At 55.5% G+C, this 6,637-nt stretch overlaps 1 long non-coding RNA gene across 1 annotated transcript; it reads right to left on the bottom strand.

Moving 5' to 3' along the window:
- Positions 1 to 1,215: 1,215 nt before the first annotated feature.
- LOC308411676 lies at positions 1,216 to 2,434 on the bottom strand. The gene is made up of 3 exons (XR_013974440.1): positions 2,078 to 2,434; positions 1,597 to 1,945; positions 1,216 to 1,452 (listed from the first exon to the last, which is right to left on the bottom strand). It is a non-coding gene; the product is annotated as an uncharacterized lncRNA (long non-coding RNA).
- Between the last annotated feature and the right edge of the window lie 4,203 nt (positions 2,435 to 6,637).

The raw sequence follows: 6,637 nt of genomic DNA, 5'->3' as shown, positions 1-6,637 counted from the left end.
CGCCACGCCGTGCGGCCAGACCGCGGTGAAGACGCGGAAGCCGGCGGGGTGCGGGCGGAAGGTGTGTCTGTGGCGAGCCTCACCGTTCCAACTCTGACCGCTACTGGCTCATGAAACAGCGGCGATGACACCCGTTCACGGGACGGAGGTGTGGGTGCTGAGGCGGCATTCAGGACCCTCTGGGCCAGCGCACGGGCACGAAGCTCCTCCTTAAGGGGGCCCAGGGAGTCAAACGCCTCGACGAGGTGGGGGAGCTGTCGCAACCGTGGCTCCCGCAACAAAACGGCGTCCACGGCCGCCAATCCTGTGGAAACCACACTTGGATCCGCGCATCCGATGATGCGATCCATAATGCGGCAGAGCCGGTTCAGCTCCTCCCCTACCTCCTCTGAAATGTCCGCTGAGTCCGACATGGTCGCGTTCTTCTGTCATGATTCGGCCGTGTGGCAGGCAGGATGAGGACCCAAATTGCAAACTCACAGACACGGGGGATAAACTCAAAATGCAGCTTTATTGCTGACAGGTGATAAACAATAACGATGATACAAAAGCAATGCAAAACTACACTAAACTGGGAAAAGCTAAAGTAACATATACCGGAAGACACGGGGAGAACCACACACGGCATGAGGGAGAACGCGACGCCGAACAGAGGGAGACTCAGACAGAAATACACAGAGGGTAAACGAGGAAAGTGGGCACACACGGGGAACACAGGTGATACTGATAATCATAACGAGACAGGGCGGGGTGAACTGAACATGACATGTACAGGCACAGAGGTTCAGACAGGAGGAGAGAGAGCACGGGGAAAACAGACATAACGGGCTGGGGAAACATGGAATAAAACATAAGGAGAGACGAGGGCTCACAGATACACAGAGGGGCACACAGGGGGTAAAAGCCATGAAGGGAAAACACTTAGGGAACAACACAACAGGGCAACTCAGAAAACATGGCCTAAATAAGGAACGAAATACAAAAATACAAGGAACTAAGAATACTGGGCCCACATGGCCCAGGACCATGACACAAAGATTCTCTGCAAAACACATAACACAGTAGAGTCAATCGGTACCCTGAACCACAGTTCAAGAGTGCTGAAATGGCAGCATAAACTGCCATGCTGTGATGGTACACAATACTTTATACAGTATCAAAACTCATACCTGAACATATTCCACACGTTGGTTCTTCACTCTGTCAGAGTTTCGTTCGAAAGGGACTCGGTATGCCTGTTTCATCCGGAATTGATTCTTTCGGAGGATGCGGTCAATTGTGGAGAGGCTGATGGCATTTATGCCTCGAAAAAGATGATCATCCTCAATCACTCTCCTTTGAATCTCTCGCAGGCGGATTACATTATTTGCAATTACCATGTTTACAAGTTCCCTCTCTTGCTCCTCCGACAAAAGCCTTAACCTGCCTCCACCAGGTGGTCGTCTCTGTGTCCTACAAAAATAGAAGCACTCATTACTGTAACTGTCACACATTCATTTTACAGGAAAATAATGGAAACATACTGAAACTCAAGACACATAAGTTCAGTAACTTACAAGTTACTGTACAAAGCAGTCTTACTGCAAGTACACCTACCTGTTTTCCTCCCTGAAGGTTCTGATGATGGAGGCAACAGTGAAGCGACTCAAATTTGGTTGTACTCGTTGCCCAGCCTCCCTCATAGTCATCCCATGGACAAGGACATGGTCAACTAAAGTGGCTCGAATTTCATCCGAGACTGACTGTCTTCGTGCCCTTGCTCTTCCCCTTCCTTGTCGCCGTCGTTCTCCACCTCCACCTCCTTCACCACGTCCTCCTCCTCCTCCACCTCTCCCTCCTCCTCCACCACCTTCCTGTTGTCCTAGACCACCTCCTCCTCCTCTTCCACCACGTCCTCCTCTTTCACCATGTCCTCTTCCTCCACCACGTCCTCCTCCTTCACCACCTTCCTGTTGTCCTAGACCACCTCCTCCTCCTCTTCCACCACGTCCTCCTCTTTCACCATGTCCTCTTCCTCCACCATGTCCTCCTCCTTCACCACGTCCTCCTCTTTCACCATGTCCTCTTCCTCCACCACGTCCTCCTCCTTCACCACGTCCTCTTTCTCCACCACGTCCTCTTCCTTTGCATCTCTTTGGATCCATTGTTTCAAACCTGAATGAGCTGACTTTGGCCCTTTTATCTATCCATCGCAGGTTCTGATTGGTGTGTGCTAAATTTTGACTCCTAGTGTTTCCACCTGGTTAATTGTGTGCTAATTGAGCTCAAGCTATGCTGACTTAAGTTAACATTATTGCATGCTAGTGCTTTCTAAATGACTACATGGTGTAAGCACTGTAAAATGTAGGGATTTGTGTGTAGAGTTTTGCAGTAACAGTTCACCAAATTTGAGTCATGTGTCAAAGCAGGGAATAGTGTTTATAGTTCAGGGAAATGGGTGTGCTTTTTGACCAATAGCGTTACGGTTTTGAAATTTTAGTTTAGAGGCCTGGTTATAGGAGGAGGACGTGGTGAAGGAGGTGGAGGTGGAGAACGACGGCGACAAGGAAGGGGAAGAGCAAGGGCACGAAGACAGTCAGTCTCGGATGAAATTCGAGCCACTTTAGTTGACCATGTCCTTGTCCATGGGATGACTATGAGGGAGGCTGGGCAACGAGTACAACCAAATTTGAGTCGCTTCACTGTTGCCTCCATCATCAGAACCTTCAGGGAGGAAAACAGGTAGGTGTACTTGCAGTAAGACTGCTTTGTACAGTAACTTGTAAGTTACTGAACTTATGTGTCTTGAGTTTCAGTATGTTTCCATTATTTTCCTGTAAAATGAATGTGTGACAGTTACAGTAATGAGTGCTTCTATTTTTGTAGGACACAGAGACGACCACCTGGTGGAGGCAGGTTAAGGCTTTTGTCGGAGGAGCAAGAGAGGGAACTTGTAAACATGGTAATTGCAAATAATGTAATCCGCCTGCGAGAGATTCAAAGGAGAGTGATTGAGGATGATCATCTTTTTCGAGGCATAAATGCCATCAGCCTCTCCACAATTGACCGCATCCTCCGAAAGAATCAATTCCGGATGAAACAGGCATACCGAGTCCCTTTCGAACGAAACTCTGACAGAGTGAAGAACCAACGTGTGGAATATGTTCAGGTATGAGTTTTGATACTGTATAAAGTATTGTGTACCATCACAGCATGGCAGTTTATGCTGCCATTTCAGCACTCTTGAACTGTGGTTCAGGGTACCGATTGACTCTACTGTGTTATGTGTTTTGCAGAGAATCTTTGTGTCATGGTCCTGGGCCATGTGGGCCCAGTATTCTTAGTTCCTTGTATTTTTGTATTTCGTTCCTTATTTAGGCCATGTTTTCTGAGTTGCCCTGTTGTGTTGTTCCCTAAGTGTTTTCCCTTCATGGCTTTTACCCCCTGTGTGCCCCTCTGTGTATCTGTGAGCCCTCGTCTCTCCTTATGTTTTATTCCATGTTTCCCCAGCCCGTTATGTCTGTTTTCCCCGTGCTCTCTCTCCTCCTGTCTGAACCTCTGTGCCTGTACATGTCATGTTCAGTTCACCCCGCCCTGTCTCGTTATGATTATCAGTATCACCTGTGTTCCCCGTGTGTGCCCACTTTCCTCGTTTACCCTCTGTGTATTTCTGTCTGAGTCTCCCTCTGTTCGGCGTCGCGTTCTCCCTCATGCCGTGTGTGGTTCTCCCCGTGTCTTCCGGTATATGTTACTTTAGCTTTTCCCAGTTTAGTGTAGTTTTGCATTGCTTTTGTATCATCGTTATTGTTTATCACCTGTCAGCAATAAAGCTGCATTTTGAGTTTATCCCCCGTGTCTGTGAGTTTGCAATTTGGGTCCTCATCCTGCCTGCCACACGGCCGAATCATGACAGAAGAACGCGACCATGTCGGACTCAGCGGACATTTCAGAGGAGGTAGGGGAGGAGCTGAACCGGCTCTGCCGCATTATGGATCGCATCATCGGATGCGCGGATCCAAGTGTGGTTTCCACAGGATTGGCGGCCGTGGACGCCGTTTTGTTGCGGGAGCCACGGTTGCGACAGCTCCCCCACCTCGTCGAGGCGTTTGACTCCCTGGGCCCCCTTAAGGAGGAGCTTCGTGCCCGTGCGCTGGCCCAGAGGGTCCTGAATGCCGCCTCAGCACCCACACCTCCGTCCCGTGAACGGGTGTCATCGCCGCTGTTTCATGAGCCAGTAGCGGTCAGAGTTGGAACGGTGAGGCTCGCCACAGACACACCTTCCGCCCGCACCCCGCCGGCTTCCGCGTCTTCACCGCGGTCTGGCCGCACGGCGTGGCGCACGGAGACAACGGAAGCCATAGACTTTGGCGAGGAAGAGCGGCAGCAGGTGTTACGGGCTTATCGGGAGGACGAGCTCCGGCGGAAACCCTGGCTCATCCCGGAGGAGGACCTCTCACCTGCTGCACAGCCTACTAGCCGCTCGCCATCTCCGATCCGCTTAGGCTATTTTTCGCCTGTCTCATTTCTGGCAAGGATGGGGGCGGACGACGGGGAACTCACCACTACGTCACCCTCTGTGTTGGCGCCATCAGCGCCCATCGCGCCAGCTTCCTCTGCTCGAAGGAGGCGGCGCGCCCGCCGCCATAAACCGGACAACGCTAAAACTACAAAACATGAAGTGGACGGCGGGTTCATTTTTGATAGAGCCATTTTTGTCGACCCTGAGCCTGCCATTTCTCGGACAGTTTTTTCTGAGCCTGCTCCTTTTTCTGCTCGTGTTTCTCCTCCCAGGTCAGTTCAGTTAGCTCCCTCGCAGCCACCCTCAGTTCAGTTAGCTCCCTCGCAGCCACCCTCAGTTCAGTTAGCTCCCTCGCAGCCACCCTCAGTTCAGTTAGCTCCCTCGCAGCCACCCTCAGTTCAGTTAGCTCCCTTGCAGCCACCCTCAGTTCAGTCTCCAGTGTCACCCCCAGTTCAGTCTCCAGTAGCTCCAGTGCCGCCTGTAGCGCAGGCCCCAGTAGCTCCAGTGCCGCCTGTAGCGCAGGCCCCAGTAGCTCCAGTGCCGCCTGTAGCGCAGGCCCCAGTAGCTCCAGTGCCGCCTGTAGCCCAGGCCCCAGTAGCTCCTGTAGCCCAGTCCCCGATAGCAGTATGGTCCGCTGGTCAGCTTAACATTCAGCCAGGGGTCCCAAATCTCCCTGGCTCTGCATCAGCTCCTGCTGGGAGCCCGGATGAGCTCATCCAGGACTCCGCGGCTCCCACGCCGCCATCTACCTTGTCAGCTGGAGGGTCCGAGGGGCCCGTTCAGCCTCCTGTCTCCGCTGGAGGGTCCGAGGGGCCCGTTCAGCCTCCTGTCTCCGCTGGAGGGTCCGAGGGGCCCGTTCAGCAACCTTCCTCATCAGCTGGGGGTTCAGGAGAACCGCACCAGCCTCATGCCACGTCAGCTGGAGGGTCCGAGGGGCCCGTTCAGCCTCCTGTCTCAGCTGGAGGGCCCGAGGAGCCCGTCCGGCCTCACGCCTCGTCTGCTGGAGGGCCCGAGGAGCCCGTCCAGCACCATGCCACATCAGCTGGAGGGCCCGAGGAGCCCATCCAGCCACCTTCTGCTACGCCTGGTCCAGCCTCTGCTTCTGCTACGCCTGGTCCAGCTTTGGCTTCTGCTCCTCCCGGTCCAGCTCCAGCCTGTGCTTCGTCTGCTGCCGCTCCAGCCTGTGCTTCGTCAGCTGCAGCTCCAGCCTGTGCTTCGTCAGCTGCAGCTCCAGCCTGTGCTTCGTCAGCTGCAGCTCCAGCCTGTGCTTCGTCAGCTGCAGCTCCAGCCTGTGCTTCGTCAGCTGCAGCCTCAGAGCCTTCGTCCTCGTCTGGCCCAGCCTCAGAGCCTTCGTCCTCGTCTGGCCCAGCCTCAGCCTCTGCAGCGACGCCTGGTCCGGCCCCCGCATCGCCATCGTCTGGTCCTGCCTCGACTGGTCCTGTGCCCACCAGGCCATGGCCAGCACGCCTGAGACTGGAGAGCCGCCGCTGCCTTCCGCGCGGCCGGCCCCCTGAACTGCTCCGTCGTCTCCTTCGTCGCCGCCGCTGCCTTCCGCGCGGCCGGCCCCCTGAACTGCTCCGTCGTCTCCTTCGTCGCCGCCGCTGCCTTCCGCGCGGCCGGCCCCCTGAACTGCTCCGTCGTCTCCTTCGTCGCCGCCGCTGCCTTCCGCGCGGCCGGCCCCCTGAACTGCTCCGTCGTCTCCTTCGTCGCCGCCGCTGCCTTCCGCGCGGCCGGCCCCCTGAACTGCTCCGTCGTCTCCCTCGCCGCCGCCGCTGCCTTCCGCGCGGCCGGCCTCCTGAACTGCTCCGTCGTCTCCCTCGCCGCCGCCGCTGCCTTCCGCGCGGCCGGCCTCCTGAACTGCTCCGTCGTCTCCCTCGCCGCCGCCGCTGCCTTCCGCGCGGCCGGCCTCCGGACCAGCTCTGCCACCTGTGCCACCCGCCTGGTCGGCCCCCCGACCGTGTGACCCGTGAACTCTTGTGCCTGTGGGCTCTGGGTCGGCCCCCTGGACCTTATTTGGACTACGGTCATGTGCTCCTGTGTTTTCTGTTGTTTGTTTTGTTTCCCGTTCTGGTCCCTCCGTCCTGGTCCCCCGCCTCCCGCCCTGGGTGGGTTGTTTTCTGTTTTAGTTTTGTTTCTCGG

The sequence above is a fragment of the Rhamphochromis sp. 'chilingali' genome (genome assembly GCF_963969265.1).
Source record: "Rhamphochromis sp. 'chilingali' genome assembly, chromosome: 15".
NCBI lineage: Eukaryota > Metazoa > Chordata > Actinopteri > Cichliformes > Cichlidae > Rhamphochromis > Rhamphochromis sp. 'chilingali'.
This window is presented reverse-complemented; position numbering and strand designations above follow the sequence as displayed.